The sequence below is a fragment of the Alligator mississippiensis genome, chromosome 8 (assembly GCF_030867095.1).
Source record: "Alligator mississippiensis isolate rAllMis1 chromosome 8, rAllMis1, whole genome shotgun sequence".
NCBI classification, from domain to species: domain Eukaryota; kingdom Metazoa; phylum Chordata; order Crocodylia; family Alligatoridae; genus Alligator; species Alligator mississippiensis.
In genome coordinates, this window is record NC_081831.1 from 40,331,369 (window position 1) to 40,349,420 (window position 18,052).

Genomic DNA, 18,052 nt, shown 5'->3' on the forward strand with positions numbered 1-18,052 from the left:
CATGAGCAGCTTGTGGTGGGAGGAGGTGAAGGCAGTGCAACTCCCCCAGTCTGTTACTCCTCTCACTGTTGGCGGTGCAGCTGGTGTGGGGGTCCTGGAAGTGGTGGTAGCAGCAATGAGTTTTGCCATACTGCTTCGCCCTCCTGCACTAGGTCCTGCCACTGGGCTGCAGAGGTGGCTTCTGCTGCTCCGGCCAGGCTGCAGCCATGTGCCTGATGTGGGTGCTCATGCCACTCCCCACAATGTATTGTCTATGCCTCCCGCCCCATAGACTTACTTGTGGGGTACTACAGGAGCTGCTCTTCATGTTGCCTGGTGTGTGCACGTGTATGTGGTGCCCCGTATCTGATTGCCCTCATCTTGCTCCACCCAGCCCCAAACAACTCTTTGCAGGTTGGATCTCTGCCAGCCTGCAAGAGGAAACCTTTAAAGGAGAATATATTTTTAAAGTTTGTTCGCAACCCTTTCATATATTCTTGCAACCCACTTTTGGGTTGTGACCTCGTGGGTTGAGAAATGCTGGTCTAACCCTCTTGTCTAAGCCACATCTGTGGAAGAGCCTGAGGAAAACATGTAAAATCTACTAGTACCTTAATGGTACTCCTGCCCAAGGGGCAGGAAGTCAGCTAGAGTCAAAGGATCCCAGCAAGATAAACATCCAATTGTTTCTTGAAAGTTTCCAGAGTAGGTGCTTGCAACACCTTGGGGGGGGGGGGGAGGAGGGAGTCTGTTCCAGGCCTTGGGGGCTCGGACAGTAAAGAAGTTTTTTCTTACGTCCAGCCTAAAACAGTCTTGCAGGTGTTTGTGATCATTGAACCTTGTCATGCCCTGGGGTGCTCTGGTGAACAGGTGTTCCCTCAGATCATGATGCATACACTTTATGTTCTTATAGGCTACCACCAAGTCACCCCTGAGCCTATTCTTCTCTAGGCTGAAGAGTCCCGTAGCTCACAGCCTCTCTTCATAATGCATGTTCTCTTGCTCTCTGATCATGTGCATGGCTCTCCTCTGGACTCTTTCAAGCTTCTCCATGTCCTTCCTGAATTGTGGAGCCCAGAATTGGATGCAGGACTCCAGCTGCAGCCTCACCAAGGGCCAGTACAGTGGGAGGATGACATCCTGGGTCTTGCTCGAGATGCATTGGTAGATGCAAGCCAGGGTTCTGTTCGCTTTGTCAGCTGTGGTATCGCATTGGTGGCTCATATTCATTTTGTGGTCAATCATGACCCCTAAGTCTCTTTTGGTCATGGTGCTAACAAGTGTAGCATTGCCGAGCCTATAAGTGTGATGTGGGGTTTTATTCCCAAGGTGGAGCACCTTGCATTTCTCCATATTGAATGCCATCAGGTTTTCATCTGCTCACCTTGCAAGCCTATTGGGGTCAGCCTGGGTCATCAGCCTATTCTCATGTGTGGACACTCTTCCCCAAAGTGGCAGTCTGCTTTTGACACCAGTGTCCAGATTGTTTATGAAGACATTAAAGAGTACAGGTCTGAGAATAGAGCTTTGGGGGATGCTACTAGTCACTGAGTGCCATGTTGATTTGGTTCTGTCAACTACCACTCTCTGGGTCTGACCTCGGAGTCAGTTCCCCAGCCATTGGACTGTGAAATAGTCAAGACTGCAGTTGCCCAATTTTTCCATGAGGGCAGCATGGGACACCAGGTCAAAGGCTTTTTTAGAAGTCCAAATATATGACATCAACCTCTTCCCTTTTGTCCAGGTGATATGTCACCTGGTCATAGAAGGAAATGAGATTGGTCAAAGCAAAACCTACCTGTGCTGGCCATCCCTCAGAATGTTGCCTTCTGTTAGCCTGTCAAGAATGGTTTCTTTGATAATTTTTTCCAAAATCTTCCCAGCAATTGAAGTCAAACTGTAATTTCCTGGGTCTTCTTTCCTTCTTTTCTTGAAGATGGGCACCACATTGGCCCTCTTCCAATCTTCAGGTACTTCACCTGAGTGCCATGAGTTTTCAAATATCCTTGCCAGTGGCTGCGCAATGATGTCTGCTAGTTCCTTTAGCACTCTTGGGTGCAACCTATCCGGACCAGCTGATTTATGGGGGTCCAGCATCTCAAGATGCTCTCTCACAAGATTCACGCCAATGGTGGGCATATATTCATCCTAACCCTGGTCATCCCACATCATGTTAGAATTTCTCATGAAGTTATGCTAGAATGTATATATGAATATTTTAAAAATCCCAGTTCTACTCAGTGATATGCATATTGATCCACAGAGCTACTTAAAGACCTGTGGCATTCCTGTATGGACCATGCACCTTACCTTGGGGGAAACTTTGAATTCAGCAAATATTGAGGTTAATAATTTATAGCAATTGAAACAACCTAATGGGCTGTCACTCAGTCTCAGGGTGGATAAAAATCAATGATTTATTAAAAATTAAAATGTAGGATTTTTTTATCAGAATTTTTTATTTAATTGTGGTTTTTAATAGGCCTGTGCAAAGTGGCTAGTATGCGCTTCGGATTTAGCTTCGGCTGACTCAGGGGACAGTGATTCGATTCGGTGATTCGAATAACTGTCCCAATTTGATTCAGCTGAATCTGGTTTGGAGATTTGACTGCTGCCAAATCTCCGAATCTCTGAATCAGCCAGGCCAGGCCCATTCCCTGCCCCTCTCCCAGCCTGGCAATGGCTGCCCCAGCTCCCGGCACTTGGGGAAAAAAAAGCCCTGGCTCAGTGGGTGCTGCCAGGCAGGGGGGCGATCCCTGCTGCCCCCCACTGCCCCATGCTGCATGGGGGGCTCTGCATGAGCCCCCCAACTTCCCCCCCTTGCTCCTCCTGCCCCCTCATGGGTGCCCCACCTGGGCCAGCTATGGACCTTTAAGAGAAAAAAAAAATGAAAAACCCCCTGGACTCACTGCTTCCTCCTGGGAGGGGGTTGATCCCTGCTGCCCCCCGCTGCTCCGTACCATGTGGGGGGCTCTTCACGAGCCCCTGAAGCCCCAAGGCTGCTGCAGGAGTGGTGAGTCCCAGGGATTTTCTCCGGTTTTTTTTTTTTCTTAAAGGGCTGGAGCTGGCTCAGGAAGAGCAGCCATGGGGGAGTTGGCGGAGTGAGGGGGGGTTGGTGGGCTCGTGGAAGAGCAGACCATGCAGCATGGGGCAGTGGGGGGGCAGCAGGGATTGCCCCCCTGCCTGGCAGCACCTGGTGAGCACCAGGGGCAGCCATGAGGGGGGCTGGGGGAGCGGGGGGAGGTGTCGGGGGGGCTGGCAGGGGTCCTACCATGGTTCCCTCCCCCCTCTCCCAGCCTTCCTCCCCTGCTCCTAGTACACTTACCAGTTTGGAGTTAGCTGCAGCTCCCTGCTGCAGCCACCATGGACTGCCCAAATCATCAAAGCTTTCTGAATCTTTCCTGAAGATTCAGAGAGCTTTGAATTGATTTGGACCTTTAGATTGGTCCCCGATTCGATTCGGATTTGGAGATTCGGCCACCGAATCAGGCCAAATCTCCTCCGAATCAAATCACCAACTGAAGTTTCGCACATCCCTAGTTTTTAATTTTTTGTTAAGATGCTTTTTTTTTTTGTAAACCTACATAAAGATAATTTTAATTTTAAAATATGTTAAGTCTCAAAGATATCATCATGGAATAGGGATTATAACTTCTAATTATATACTATATGAGACAATATAGTCATGTAACTTTTTTAGAAAAGTTTTATTAAGAGGTCACAACAGGCCATGGATTATATTAAGGGCCCAATTTTATGGGATTCCCAGAGGCTTCTCTATAGATTATGTAAAGATTAAAGAAAACCACTCTACCTGACAGGGCTCAGTGCTCAGCCTAGATCTCTGTGATGCTTAGTTTCGGTTCTCAAATTGTAGATTTGTGTCTCCAGAAAATATCCCTGTTAACAGCAGTATATGGAGATGTGAGATAACAGACCTGATTACCTACCCATCAGCCCTATTGTCTCTGCAAGTTTGTGTGCACAGAGTCCAAGCCCTTACCTCTCTCTAAAAGTGCAAATTTTCAAGAAGTTAAACGAATAGAGGATATCAAACAACAAGAATGTACTTTTTGTAGAAAGCAACAATTAAATTGAGGCTTCCTGACCAGTGATTTAAATCTGGATTTAAATCAGGCTTTAAATCAATTTGATTGAAATCAAATCTGCCCTGCTCAGTCTAGCTGATAAAAATCTAATTAATCATCTGCTTGGGATCACTTAATATATATGGACAGAATTTAAAAAAAAATATTTAGTCAACTTGTTTAAATTTGCATATATCTAATCAACTTATTTAAATTTGTATAAATGTCAGGAGGCTTTACAGTAGCACTGCTTAGTCAAAGCTGTAGGTTTGGGCAACTCTTGGCTGAGAGAAGAAGATTCTGGGAGTATCACTGGTTCCAGGAGAAATTTACTGAGGATGCAAGGAACCTGTTCTTGATCCTCCATTAGATGTGTATGAGCCCACTTTGAGCCTGTGAAGCTTTATTTTTGGGCTGCCTTTATGTATCACAGTGTGGGATCAGGATCTTGGGATGAGATCAAGAGATGCCCCCTATTGGCACAGCATAGTTGCAGCTGCTTTGTTGACAAGATCAAGAATGGCAGCCTGCCATAGGTCTACCAAAAACAGCTGTGCAGCTTCTTGCATCTTTTAAGATTAATTTCAGAGATATTTGGCAAGTTGGAAATTGATCTAGTGGTATATTATATTTGTGTCAGTAATGCCTTATTTATTAGATATTGAATTTCTGGTAATGTTAACATGAAATTCAGGCTTACCCATGAACCACAGAGATTTTTCATCTTCTCTTGAAAAATGGGCATAACTTGATTATATACATCATGTTCAAGAGTTTATTTTGCATCTGCTTACTTCTCTGGAGTTCTTAGGGTTTTTTGCGAGATGAATAACTACTGTATATTATGCATTTGTGACTGAATTTTACTATTTGATGCATCTCTCTGACTTGATAAATGCTGTTCTTGTCTCAGTGAATTTTTGTATGCGAGATTAATCCAAAATAAGGCATTAAAATACTGAATGTGTGCATCTAATGCAAACTTGGTTTGTACAGTAATAAAAGTACTCCTTGGTTTTAAGAATGGAGCACTGAAGTGCAAATGATTATGATTTTAAGGAAACCATACAGAACTACTTACTCCTTGTTGAATGTAGAAACAAATCTGAGCTGAATTCTTCCCACCAAGAAAAAGTGGAATCTGTTAAAATAAACTCAGTACACTTTACTAGTAGGAATAATGCCATAGAGTAGGAACTCTGTGTGTATCTTATTCTTCCAATTAGTTTAAAAGCCTTTTTGTTGCCACAGCAAGTAAGTATGTTTTAGCACTTTCCCCCTTTCAAGGCTGCAGTGTGTTTGTGGTAAGATTAATGAAAATGTTGACTCATTAATGAAAATGAGGTGACTGGTGGTGGGGATGACCAAGGTGAGGGCAGACTCCAGTGAAGAGGGAAGGGAAGGAGCAAGGGCAAGATAAGACAGATGGGAAGCTGCCTGAAAGTTGAGGAAGATCAGCTATTGGAAGCAGTTTCTGAACATTCAGTTTGAAACAAGATTTGAACAGCAGTGTGGTGAATTTGTGGGCAAGTGGCTTTTCAAATTGATTGGCAGGTTAGTTCCTGTGACATGCCATGCATCCTCAATTCCTATGAGAGTCGTGAAAATTGAAGGCATTTAGTATCTCTGCATGGTGTTCTTGCAGACCTGGATCCTAAATCTTTTGGCCATGTGAAGTCTTTTACTTGCCAAAAATAATTCTCCAATAAAAAATTCTTGCTTTTGGCACAAGACAGAATGAAATAATTTATAAAAGGAATATTATGTTCTCTTTTTTAAATAAAATGGAATCAATTGTGATTTATAGGAGTACATTAATGCTAGGCCCACAATAAACTATTAATGAACACTTCTGTCACTCTTGATTTCTTTTCTCCTCTTGTATTGACCTTTTAAATTTTGCCTGTATCTTGTTCCAGACATAGAGCTCTGTCCTACTGGGCACGAGTTCATGATCACCATGCTGGCAAGCTTCATTGCAGTGGCTGGGCAGTTCCTCATGCAAGGTGTGGCTGCCCTCTGCAGGGACTTGCAGGTTCTCCAAACTGTCATCATCTGCCCTTCCTTCCTGATGCTGCTTTATGGGTCATAAGTATTTCTGTTCTGTTACTTGGGGATAAATATGCAGGCACTTTAAGGAGGAAGTGTCTGGTACTATCATATTCCAGACCTGCTGGTCATCTGTAGTGGCGAGAAGGAAGGTGGTGTTTGACCTCTGGGTTTTTTGCTTTCTTGTTTTTTACCTTCCTCAGAAGCACTGACTACTTTGGCCTTGACTAGAGGCTAAAATGTGCTTGTGTTCCTGTCAGCACTTAAACTCTCATGAACCTGCCTAGAGAGGCTCAACATCCAACTAATCATTAGATTTGGGTTCAGAAAGAATTTTTCCCCTTGGTTAGACTGGCAAGGAGGGCTATGGTTTTTTTAGTGATTCCCTGAACAGTGGTGCACAATCTACTTAGGATCAATCTGAACATAATTTAACCTAGCAGATTTCCTTCCACTGCAATAATAAAGGCAGTGGCAATGATCTGGTCTCTCCTGATCTTTACCCGTGTGTGACAGCTGAAATTATGTCTGTGTGATAAAGGTGCTTGCTGAAGGCCCTATGAAGATTAGACCAAGTGTTTTTCTATATTTGTTTAGATATTAAGCTGTAATTTGTTGCTAAGAGCCTAATTAAAGTTTAAGATGTAGTGAGGCCTTGTATACAGTAAGGCCTAGTAAATTTAGCAAAGCCTTGAAGTAGTAAGGCCCTGTGGTGTGGTTAAAATTACCTTATCAAAGGAATGCAAGGCTTGTACTGCTAATTGGTCAGTCTAAGGACAGTTGAAGTAAAAGGAATCTGAGTGGTTGTACGTTATCAGAACCATTCAGAAGCTTTAAATTGGCTGGAATATCTGGAAACCATTCAGAAGGAAGATACAGCTCTGTGAAAAGGATTAGTTAGCTGTTGCCTGGATCAGTGGGCCCATGGACCTTGAGGAGCCCACGAACTGCATGCCAGGGTCCTTCCCGGTACCCCTTCGGACAGTGTTGTTCAGGGATGCCTGACTTTGCTGAACTTTGTGGAAAGAGAAGCTTGCTGTGTATTGGGCATCAGAGGGGACTGCCGATAAGTTGCCAACTGAATTGCTTTTGTCTGTCATTGTTTGTTTTGTTACTACGTGTATTTGTGTTTTTGTTAAGTCAATAAACCTTTCTTACCTTTCTCCCCCCGACCATACTCTCAATCCCGAACCTCCACAGGCAGCTGGGACACCTGTGGCAAATCATAGAGATTTTCACTAGGGGTGCACCGATAGAGACTTTTTGGACCAATAGAATGGCTGATTTTTAACAAGGCATATCATCTGATACCAATTCAATTGCCGATGTGAGGCCTGGTAGGTTGGAGAGCAGCATCCAGCTGCTAAGTCTGTTGTGGGGGAGGGAAGGAGCATGGGGGGAGCAGACCAAGGCCCCTGTGGTGAGGGAGGGAGTGGGGCTGGGGCTGCACAGCCAGGGTGAGTAATGGGATGGAGCCTTGGCTCACCTTGGGGGTGTGGGGGAGGGAGGCACAGCTACATGCACCCTGGGAGGGCATGGGGGTGGGGTTTGCCCCACACACAGATCCAGGGGGCATGGGCAGGCTGTCACTTGGGGCTGGGGCTGGCGCTGCGCCAAGCTTTTCCCAGCAGGGGCTGGGCCAGGCTGCGCTCAGAGTGGGTGGCACTGGGAGCAGGGCTACAGTGAATTTTGGGTGGCTGTAGCCTTCCCCTCTCCCCTGTACACCCATGTCCTAGCACTGCCACTGTGCACCCCTAGCACAGCCCCACCCAGCTCCCGCCAGGAAGAGCCTGGTGCTGCCCCCAGCCTCAGCTTACAGTGGCAACCCATCCTCGCCCTGCGCAGAGATCTGGGGGGCACATGCCCCCCATGGTTCTCCGGGGTGCGTGTAGTGACTGGAGCCACCCCCCAATCCCCACGCCCCCTGGATAAGTTGTTTGTGACTCTATATCCCATGCCCTGCCCACCCTGGCTGTGCAGCACTTGCCCCAGCCCCATTCTCTCCCTCCTTCCCTACGCCCCTTCCCCCACAAGAGACTTAACAGTCAGACACTGCTCTCTATGCTGCCGGGTTGCGCTCCTGGCCACCTGTGTACTGTGCTGAAGCTGCATGCATGCACAGGGTATTTATCGGTGACATTATTGACCACATCAGCCGAACAAAGCCAAATGCCAATAATGTCAATTTTCCTTATATTGGTGTCGAAATGATATGGGACCAATGTACCAGTGCACCTCTAATATTTCTAACAAAGCATTATACTACATATGCAGCATGAGAAGCCTGCAGTTTTGAGGGAATAGTGAGCAATGCCAGTTCTTTTCCTTCAGTTATTGGACCACCATGGTTTTTCTAGCCTAAAGGTTTCTGGGGTGTATATGTGTCCATGCATCTGGGGTGAGAGAATGTATTTTAAAAGAAAATTAGAGGAGAAGGTAAAGTTGTTTAGCTGTCAAGGGAAAAGCAGTGGAAGGTGTATTCCATTCAGATGCTTTGGGTAGCCTTAGGAAATGGGGAATTTTCATAACATTCTGCAAGAAAATATGCTGAAGAAGACACCTGGGATCAGTTTAGTAAAATAGCTTATTTTGCTGTCAAGCAGAATGACTGAATATATTGCTGTACATACTTAGTGTTCTTTGATCTATTGGATTTTTAAGATAAACTATCCATTTTTTTGTAATGCACATGATCAATATTCTTTAGAGGTGCACTGATACATTGGTCTGATATCAGATCAGCACCGATATAAAGAAAATTGTCTATATTGGAAATCGCCTTGATGTGGCCAATAAATGGCCCATGCATGCCCACAGTCGCAGCGCAGCATGTAGGCAGTGAGGAGCACAGCTGGTAGCATGGAGAGCTGCATGCAGCTGGTATGTCTGGTGTGGTGGAAGGGGAGGGACGTGGTGGGGGGGCAGATCAAGGCACCCATGGTGACGAGGGAGTGGGGCAGGTGCTGCTCAACCAAGGCAGGGTGGGGGGTCTGGGAGGGCATGGAGGGGGGTGTGTGTGTGCCCCCGGATCTGTGTGGGGTAGGTGGTGTTGGCGTTGGGAAGGGGTCTATAGTATAGGGTAGCTACAGCAATTTTTTTGGGGGGGGGGTGGCTGCAGTCCCCCCACCTAGTCCCCTTGCAGTGCCACTGCTATCTGCTCAGTTCCCCACCTGTACCCTGCACAGATCTGGGGGGCACATGCCCCCCACCCCCGTGCCCTCCCAGGGTGCATGCAGGAGCTGCCTCCCCTCCTTGCACCCCTTGGATGAGCTGTGGCTCCATCCCACACCGTCCCCCACCCACCTCGGCAGTGCCTGCCTCAGGCCCAGCCCCACTCCCTTCCTCCCTCCCTCACTGTGGGAGTCATTGATCTGTACCCGCACCATGCCCCTTCCCTCTCCCCTCTCCTTCCACCACAACAGACTTACCAGCTGCATTCAGCTGTATCCGAAATCGGATTGGCTATTGTTATTGGCCTCCAAAATCTCTATTGGTGCACCCCTAATATTCTTTTTTCTTTCTCTATGGTTATGTTCTAGCTCAGGGCAATGTGTGCTGTCTTTATTAATCCCAGAAGGCTCTATACTGGTACAATTGCCTGCTCAGTTTCCATTCCCCTTCCCTTACCTCAAAAACATAAGTGTTTACTCTACATCTGTAGCAAAGGCTACTGCATTGTGGTGGAATCTCTGATAGAATTTCATTTTTTATTTTAGAGTTCAATACAATTTTTGAGTTAGTCAACACAGAGAGGAGGGAGTGAAACTGAGGTCAGCATAGAGGTGGAGATGTCTTTAAAAGTGACTGAAAGTATGACAGCACTGAGATGCATGTATGCCTTGCAGGATTTCTTTTAGTCGAGTTCTGTATGTGCCTTTTTGGCAATATACAAAAAATAAATGGATCTAAAAACTACATGGAAGGTTAGTCAGTAGGACCAGAGATTAGAGTAAACATCTGCATTTAAAGGAAACAAATGTGTATTTTTCTGCAGCTATATTTTTAAGAACCACCCTTAAACAGTAAAGTACACAGTGCTGTGTTTGCATCAGCAAATACTTTCATGGTTATTGCTTAAGTATTTTATTGGCTAAAAGTTTTTTTAATGGCACGTTGCTAGATACAGGATGTGGGTAACTAAGCATCAGAGCATGAATCTAGCTGGCAGCTGCTTTTAATGATATCCACACCAGCTGCCTCTTAGTTCTTAGCTTACCAGAGTAGTCTAGTAATTTGCAAAGACATCTTCTGCTAATTGGTTTAAATTAGGATCTCTTAACCTGCCCTTTATGTTAGAACCTATTAGCTCTCCAAATTCTCATAAGCCTTCCTTTTTTTAAACTGAGTTTCATTTTCATACTTCAGAAATGACAATTAGATGAACTAATCAGGGTCTGATACTGTAGTCTGCCTACAGGATGCCAAGTCAAATGAAAAGCTGGTGCCTCTCCTGTGTTCTTTGTTTGGGGTACTGTGGTTATCACATTTTTGCAAACTCAGATCCAAAAGATTTCTTTCAAGTTTGTTCTAAATGTAAAAGCTTTTCCTGTTCCTTGCCCACCTAAGGGGAAATGGAGTTTTAAAGCTGAAACATTAGCTGATAACGCAATCAGAAGTGTTTTAACTTCTTTTTCAGTGCTTTTTCCTGTGATATTTATATTCCACATAGTATTCTATTTTGACTCTTATTAGTATCCATTCCATAGCCTATTGAGTCGTCTCCCATATATGGGATAACTTTATACTGGGAACTAGGGCTGTGTGAAGCTTTGGGTGGTGATTCAATTCGGAGGAGATTCGGCCCAATTCAGTGGGCAAATCTCAGAATCCAGATTGAACCAAGGGACCAATTAAAAGGTCCAAATTGATTCAAAGCTCTCTGAAACATTGGAAAAGATTCAGAGCTTTGATGATTCAGAAAGTCCCCAGTGGCTGCAGCAGGGAGCTGCAGCCAACTCCGAGCGGGTAAGTACTAGGGACGGGGGAGGGGACCATGTGGGGACCCCTTCCAGACCCCATCCCCTGTCTGCTCCTCAGCCCCCCCGACCCCCCCTGCTCTCTCAGCCCCCCGATGGCTGCCCCACACGTCCCAGCTCCTGGCGTTTAAAAAAAAAAAGCCCCAGTGCTCACCAGGTGCTGCCAGGTGTGGGGGGCAATCCTTGCTGCCCCCCACTGACCCACACTACATGGACAAGCCCCCTGACCCCCCCCTCACTCCCCCAGCCCCCCCACGGCTGCCCTTTCCACAGGGTCTCTGGCCCTTTTTTTAAGAAAAAAAAAAAAACCCCAAGAAAAGCCCCAGGACTCACCACTCCTGCAGTGGCCTTGGGGCTTTGGGGGGCTTGTGCAGAGCCCCCAACATGGTATGTGGCATCTGGGGGCAGTGGGAATCACCCCCTGCCAGCAGGAATGGTGAGTCCCAGGGCTTTTCTAATTTTTTTTTTAAAGGGCCAGAGCTGTCCTGGGTGGGGCACCCTTGGGTGGGGGGGGGGCTGGGGGAGCAAGGCGGGGTTGGGGGACTTGTGCAGAACCCCTCATACAGCATGGGGCAGTTGGGAGCAGTGGGGATCACCCTCTGCCTGGCAGCACCTGCTGAGTTGGGGCTTTTTTTTTTTTAACAAGTGCCTGGAGCTGAAGCAGTCAGGACAGCTATTGCCGGGCTGGGGGAATGGGCCTGGCTGATTCAGAGATTTGGCAGCAGTTGAATCTGAATCAGATTCGGCTGAATCGATTTGGGACACTGATTCGAATCACTGAATTGAATCACTGTCCACCGAATTGGCCAAATCCAAAGCGAATACTAGCCACTTTGGACAGGCCTACTGGGAACCATGCAAATAAAATGATTTTTGTTTTCATTAAAACGACCTTTTCCCATAACAAAACAAGTATGTTTATTACACATTTATAGCAGTATGAACTGTTTGGTCTGGAGCAGGCCTTAAAATCTGTATGGGTCACTTTGGACTTAGAAGAAAAGAAGTTTAATGTTTTGCAAATATTTAAACAACCTACCTTAAAACAAAATCACTGTTGCACTGTTTTTTTTTCCTTCCAGTCACTTCCATTAACTAGAATGTTTTTTCTTCCTGATCCAAGCTGTCATCTGGAAACCACACAACTCATTCTCTACTTTGCAGCTGGTGGCTACTGCGGACTTCCTAGTTTCCCCAACCCTTTGATACATTGTAAACACCATAGTTCTACTGATAGACCATATTTTGTTTTATTGTTGCCCTATTTACTAACAATGTGGTGTGCCAGGAATCTTTTTATATATGAACCCATGTCAAAAAGATTACAGGACAATGAAACATAAGCAGTGCAGACAGAAGTTACAGGAGGCACTTTATTTTGAAATGTCTTCATCTTACCCCCCATGCAATGAGGGTCAGATTTTCACTTGATCGGCCATTTTTTAGGCTGTCTGCAGCTACAGGTCAGTTGCATCTTACGCATGGTTTACGTTCTGAAGTCAGCGTGTAAGGTGAAAATCACATATAGTCAAATTGCATATTACCGTGCCAGCGATTTGACTAGCGGTGACTGCCTCTGCCTCCAAAACCTCCCGCTGCCGCTGCGGAGCCATGCCTAGAGATGTGCGGCCGGCGGCAGTGGCACAGCGCAGGGTGGTGGTGGGGATGGCTGCGTGCCACCCAGCCACCACCACGCTGCCGCTGCCACCTGGTGGCCGGCCACACAGCTCCAGGCATGGCTTCATGGCAGCGGCAGGAGGTTTTGGAGGCAGAGGCAGTCACCGTTGGCAGCGTGGTGGTGGCCGGGCCTCCAGGTAAGCGGCAGTGCCGCATGCAGACTCAAGCCCTGCCCCACCTCCCACACCACGTATAGTTGAATTTGCGCAAGTTAAATGCGCGTATGATGCGACTGACCTGTATGCATTTCCATAGATTCATAGATTGTAAGGCCGGAAGGGATCTTGGAAGATTATCGGGTCCAGCCCCCTGCACCAAACAGGAGAGGTAACTGGGTGTCAGGTGACCCCAGCAAGGTGACTGTCTAGTCTCCTCTTGAAGATTTCCAGGGTAAGTGATTGCACCACCTCTGGAGGAAGCTTATTCACCAGTCTGGACACCCTGACTGTGAAGAAGTTTTTCCTAATGTTGAGCCTGAATTGGTCTTTCAGGATTTTGTGGTCATTACTCTTAGTTTTACCCTCGGTGAACAGTTGCTCACCGAGCCCTTGATGTACTCCCCCAGCATAGAGGTAAGCTGCTACCAGGTCCCCTCTCAGCCTTCTTTTCTTCAGGCTGAAGAGTCCCAGATCCCTCAGGCTTTCCTCATATGGCTTACTGTGTAAGACTCTGATCATATGGGTAGCTCTCCTTTGGATTCTCTCAAGCTTGTCTATGTCCTTGCTAAAGTGTGATGCCCAGAACTGGTTGCAGTACTCCAGCTGCAGTCTCACCAGTGCTGAGTAGAGCGGAAGAATCACTTCCTTGGTTTTGTTGGTGATCCATCGACTGATGCATGCCAGAGTATTATTTGCTCTAGTGGCTATAGCATCACACTGCTGGCTCATTCATACTGTGGTCTGTTATTACCCCCAGGTCCCTTTCATTTGTGGTGCTAGTCAGTTTGGTGCTGCCAAGCCTGTAGATGTGTTGGCAGTTGCTCGTCCTGAGGTGGAGCACTTTTACATTTCTCGACATTGAATTTAATCAGATTCTGATCCACCCAACTTACTAGCCATCTAGGTCCACCTGTATATGTAGCCTGTGTTCAAGGGTGACCACACTTCCCCATAACTTGGTGTTTTCTGTGAACTTGGCCAGTGAGCTCTTCACCCCCATATCCAAATCATTAATAAAGATGTTGAAAAGTACTGGACCAAGCACTGACCCCTATGGGACACCTCTGCCCACTTCTTGCCAGACTGATCCATTCACTATGACTCTCTGGGTCCTATCCTGCAGCCAGTTTCTCACTCACCTAAGTGTCTTGGAGTTAAGCCCACAATCCTCCAATTTTCTCATGAGGACACTGTGGGATACTAGGTCAAAGGCCTTATGGAGGTCAAGGTATACAATGTCAACCTGCTCTAACTTCTGTTTTGTCACACCTACAAACTGCTTTCTGTGGCCAGATCAGGCAAATTGTCACTTCTCTCTGTGCCCAAAATTTCCATTCAGTTTGCAGATTGTGTGTGTGTGTGTGTGTGTGTGTGTGTGTGTGTTTCTGTTGTTTGCAAAAAAAAAAAGACTTTTTATATTTTTCAGGGAGTTCTTACCCTCTCAGAGAATTAAGTAATAATTGTAAAGGAAGCAAATAAATGCAATGAGCTCCCTCTGATACATACTTGGAGGCATCCACTAAGACATTTTCTGTCTGAAGTATTTTCCCAGAATCACTTTGGTGGCTGATGGCCACACAACAGTTTGAGGCATCCAAGAAACTTATTTTTCAATTCACTCACAAGAACAGAATGAACAGCAGGGCAATTAACCATTGCATCTCATGCAAAACTAAGGAAGTGATACCCCCACTGGACTCTGCACTGGTGTGCAGTATGAGCCACCCACATGATCAGGGACTTGCAAGACAAGGTATATGAGGAGAGGCTGAGGGACTTGGGCCTCTTCAGCCTAGAGAAGAGAAGGCTGAGAAGGGACTTGGTAGCAGCTTACTGCTACTTCAGGGGAGTACCTCAATAACTCTGTGAACAGCTGTTCACCAGGGCACACCTGGGGAAGGCCAGGAGCAATGCATACAAACTCCTGGAAGGCTGCTTCAGGCTCAGTTCCAGGAAAAACTCCTTCACAGTCAGGGTGTCCAGACTGTAGAATAAACTCCCTCCAGTAGTGGTGCAGTCACTTACCCTGAAAATCTTCAAAAGGAGACTGGACAGTCACCTCGCTGGGGTCACTTGACCCCAGTTGTCTCTTCCTGCCTAGTGCAGGGGGACTGGACCCCATGATCTACAAGGTCCCTTCCAGCCCCTGACAATCTATGAACACTGAAAGTGATATCAAAGGAGTGATGCTGGGTAAGTAAAAATGCCTGGTAAGTCAGGCAGTGGAAATCCAGACAGATGAAACACTTTTTGATCTAACTTTCTCTCAGCATTTTTTCTCTTAGTTTTTAAATTTTTTTAAGTAGAAAGATAAAAAGCAAATTCTGATGCATATAATTATAACATTAGAACACATTTTAACCTTCAGTTTTTAACTGAAAAAGATGAACTGTTAAGTTTCAGAATGGTTTTGTGATTGTTGCTGTGCATTTGTGTAGCTAATTTTTTATTTTATTTTATTTTATTTATTTTTTCTTAAAGAAGTTGTTAGGCTTCAATGTCAGAAATGTCCTAGCTCTGCAGGGTCAGAACAATCTCACCTGGAGATCTTGCGACTACACAAGTCAGTAGGCTAGGATAGGATAGGAGTGATGTGGTTGTCAAAAGTTCAAAATGTAAAAAGAAGTTATCTGGAGGGGGGCACCAAGCAGAGCCCCCCAGGCCACACCCACCGGTCCTCAAAGGCATCCAAGGAGCTGGTGGATGCTAGCTACTGGTGCTCTGCCCGGAAATGTTCACAGACAAGTGAGAGGAAAGTGGCCCCACAGTCTCTGGGGACCTTCCCAGTCAGAGCCTCCTTCCTGGTCAAGTACAGGGCTCACTTGGCCAGGCCCAGGAGAAGGTTGACCAGGAGGTCCTGGGACTTGGTGGGGCCATGGATGGAGTGACCAAAAACAAAAAGGTGGGGGGTAAAATTCAACCAGAACCTCAGGAGGAGGCTCTGGAGGTGGAGGGGCTGCAGCCTGGTGCACTCGAGGGTCATGTGTGCTAGGGTCTCCCTCTGCCCACAGAAGCAGCAGGAGACCAGGGTGTCTGTGAAGCTCACCACATACACGGCCGTAGCAATAGCTCCATGGAGGAGCTGCCAGCTGAGGCCCTCAGTGGCTCATGGGATGAAGGTGAAGTACAGACTCAGCCACTAGGGTGTCCCAGCCATGCCCTCACCAAGTAGATACAACCACTTGGTATCTGGGCAAGACGCAAGGGTGGCATGATGGACAGTATGGCACACGAGCATGTAGAAGTGGTTGCAATGGATGGTGGAAAAGCAGACCAGTCTGGTGTCTTTCAGCCAGCTCAGGTGGTGGAGTGGGGAGTGTTGTGAGGCTGGGCGAGGCATCATCCCCATGACAAACTCCAGTGGGCTGGAAGACACTGGGGGTGTGGAGGGGGGGGATTGCCACCATGCAGCCCCTGGTCAACAAAGGCAAGGGCATCAGGAGGTAGGGCAGATTTCACCTCCTGGACCAGACAGCAGGTTGCACGTGTCATGGGTAGACCCATGTGCTGGGCCAGTGCAGCGGGGTCCACCCACTCCCACCTATTGTAGTCCAGGAGGTCTCCAATATGGGTGACACCAGCTAGGAGCAACCTCTGTCACAACCAGGGCGCCTCTGCCTTCAGCATCTCCAGCTGGGGATTCTACAGGAGGGGCTTGACCCATGCTAATCTGTGGGAGTCCCTCCCACAGGTTCTGACAGGTTTTGGTGTCATTCAGATCCAGGGAGAAGAGCTCTTCATAGAAGGCCCGTGCGCGCTGGCACATCTCACCTGGATACATGAGGGGGTGCCATCACCCACCAGAAGGCAGGTGATGTACTTCTTGGCCCCTTGCCTCCTCTCTAGGGCATAGAAGAAGTGGGAGCTGTGGTCAATCTCCCAAAGGAGCTGGACGTGCAAGTGGACAAATGCACCGTGGGTGCAGTGGTCTTCCAGAGCACAAAGCTCTTCCTGCCTCTCCTGACACTCTCCGCAGAGGGACAGGTTGGTTGGGTTTGTGGCCAGGCACCTCTCCAGCTCTAGCACTTTCCACTTGAGCTGCTCCCAGACACCTCCTTCTGTTGGGTGTGCCCCCGAGTGTAGCTGCAGCAAAAGAGATGGATGTGTACTTTCCCCATATCCCACCATCTCTGAGCCAGGGGGAAAACTGCCCATTGCTCCTGCCAGGCCAGCCAGAACTCCCAGAAGGTCTCCCTGAAGCCCACATCCTCTAGCAGACTGGCATTGAAATGCCAATAGGCTGACCCCAGATGCCCAGGCCCCAGCTTGGCCTGGGACCAGACAAGGTGGTGATTGCTGAAAGGGGTCGGCCAGATGCCAGAGGACTGGGCCTGGGCAAAGTGCAGCAAAGAGATATAAACCCAGTCTAACCAGGAGTGGCATACCCGCTCCTCTCCCACACTCACATAAGTGAAGGCAGGGGGTTCAGTGGGGTGACAGGCACGCCAGACATCCACCACAGAGTAGTCCCTGAGGATTCCCATGGTGGCCTGGTTCTGCTCCTTGCCTGACCGGTCTCGCGCATCTAGGGTGATGTTAAAGTTCCCACCAAGGACCAAGGGAAGGCTGGGGAACCACACCCCAGAGAAGGCTCCCCAAAGACAACGGGCTCTCAGTGACAGCAGCAGAGAGGCAGCTGTGACCAGGAGCACAGCAGCACAGAAGTTGAAATCAACTAAATGGTGATACAGCAACTTCCGCATTAATGAGCCAATTAGCGAGGTTGGCTGCATTGTATCCACTTCAATAAAGATAGGCACTTGGTGAAAGTAACACCCAGGTGGTCTGGTGTTTCCCTCTCCCCTCAGGGATTAACATCTAAATCTTTCTACCGTCTTCTTAATCGTGGCAGGCGAGTCCTGGGGAAGAAACTGGACGTACAGCTGACACCCGCTTACATGGTGCATTATAACTCAGGGAACTCTTGGAGAGGCTGGACGTATTCAAATCAGTAGGTGCAGATGCTCTTCACCCGAGGGCGCTGAGGGAATTGGCGGGGGTCACACGGACCTATGAGTGCTTGTGGGGCACTGGCCAGGTATGAGAGGATTGGAAAAGGGCCAGTGTGGTCCCCATCTACAAAAAGGGCAGGAAGGAGGACCCCGGAAATTATAGGCCAGTCAGT

At 47.5% G+C, this 18,052-nt stretch overlaps 1 pseudogene; it reads left to right on the forward strand.

Moving 5' to 3' along the window:
* LOC102558717 (solute carrier family 22 member 23-like) overlaps nucleotides 1–18,052 on the forward strand; it is a 69,546-nt pseudogene that overhangs the window by 28,695 nt on the left and 22,799 nt on the right.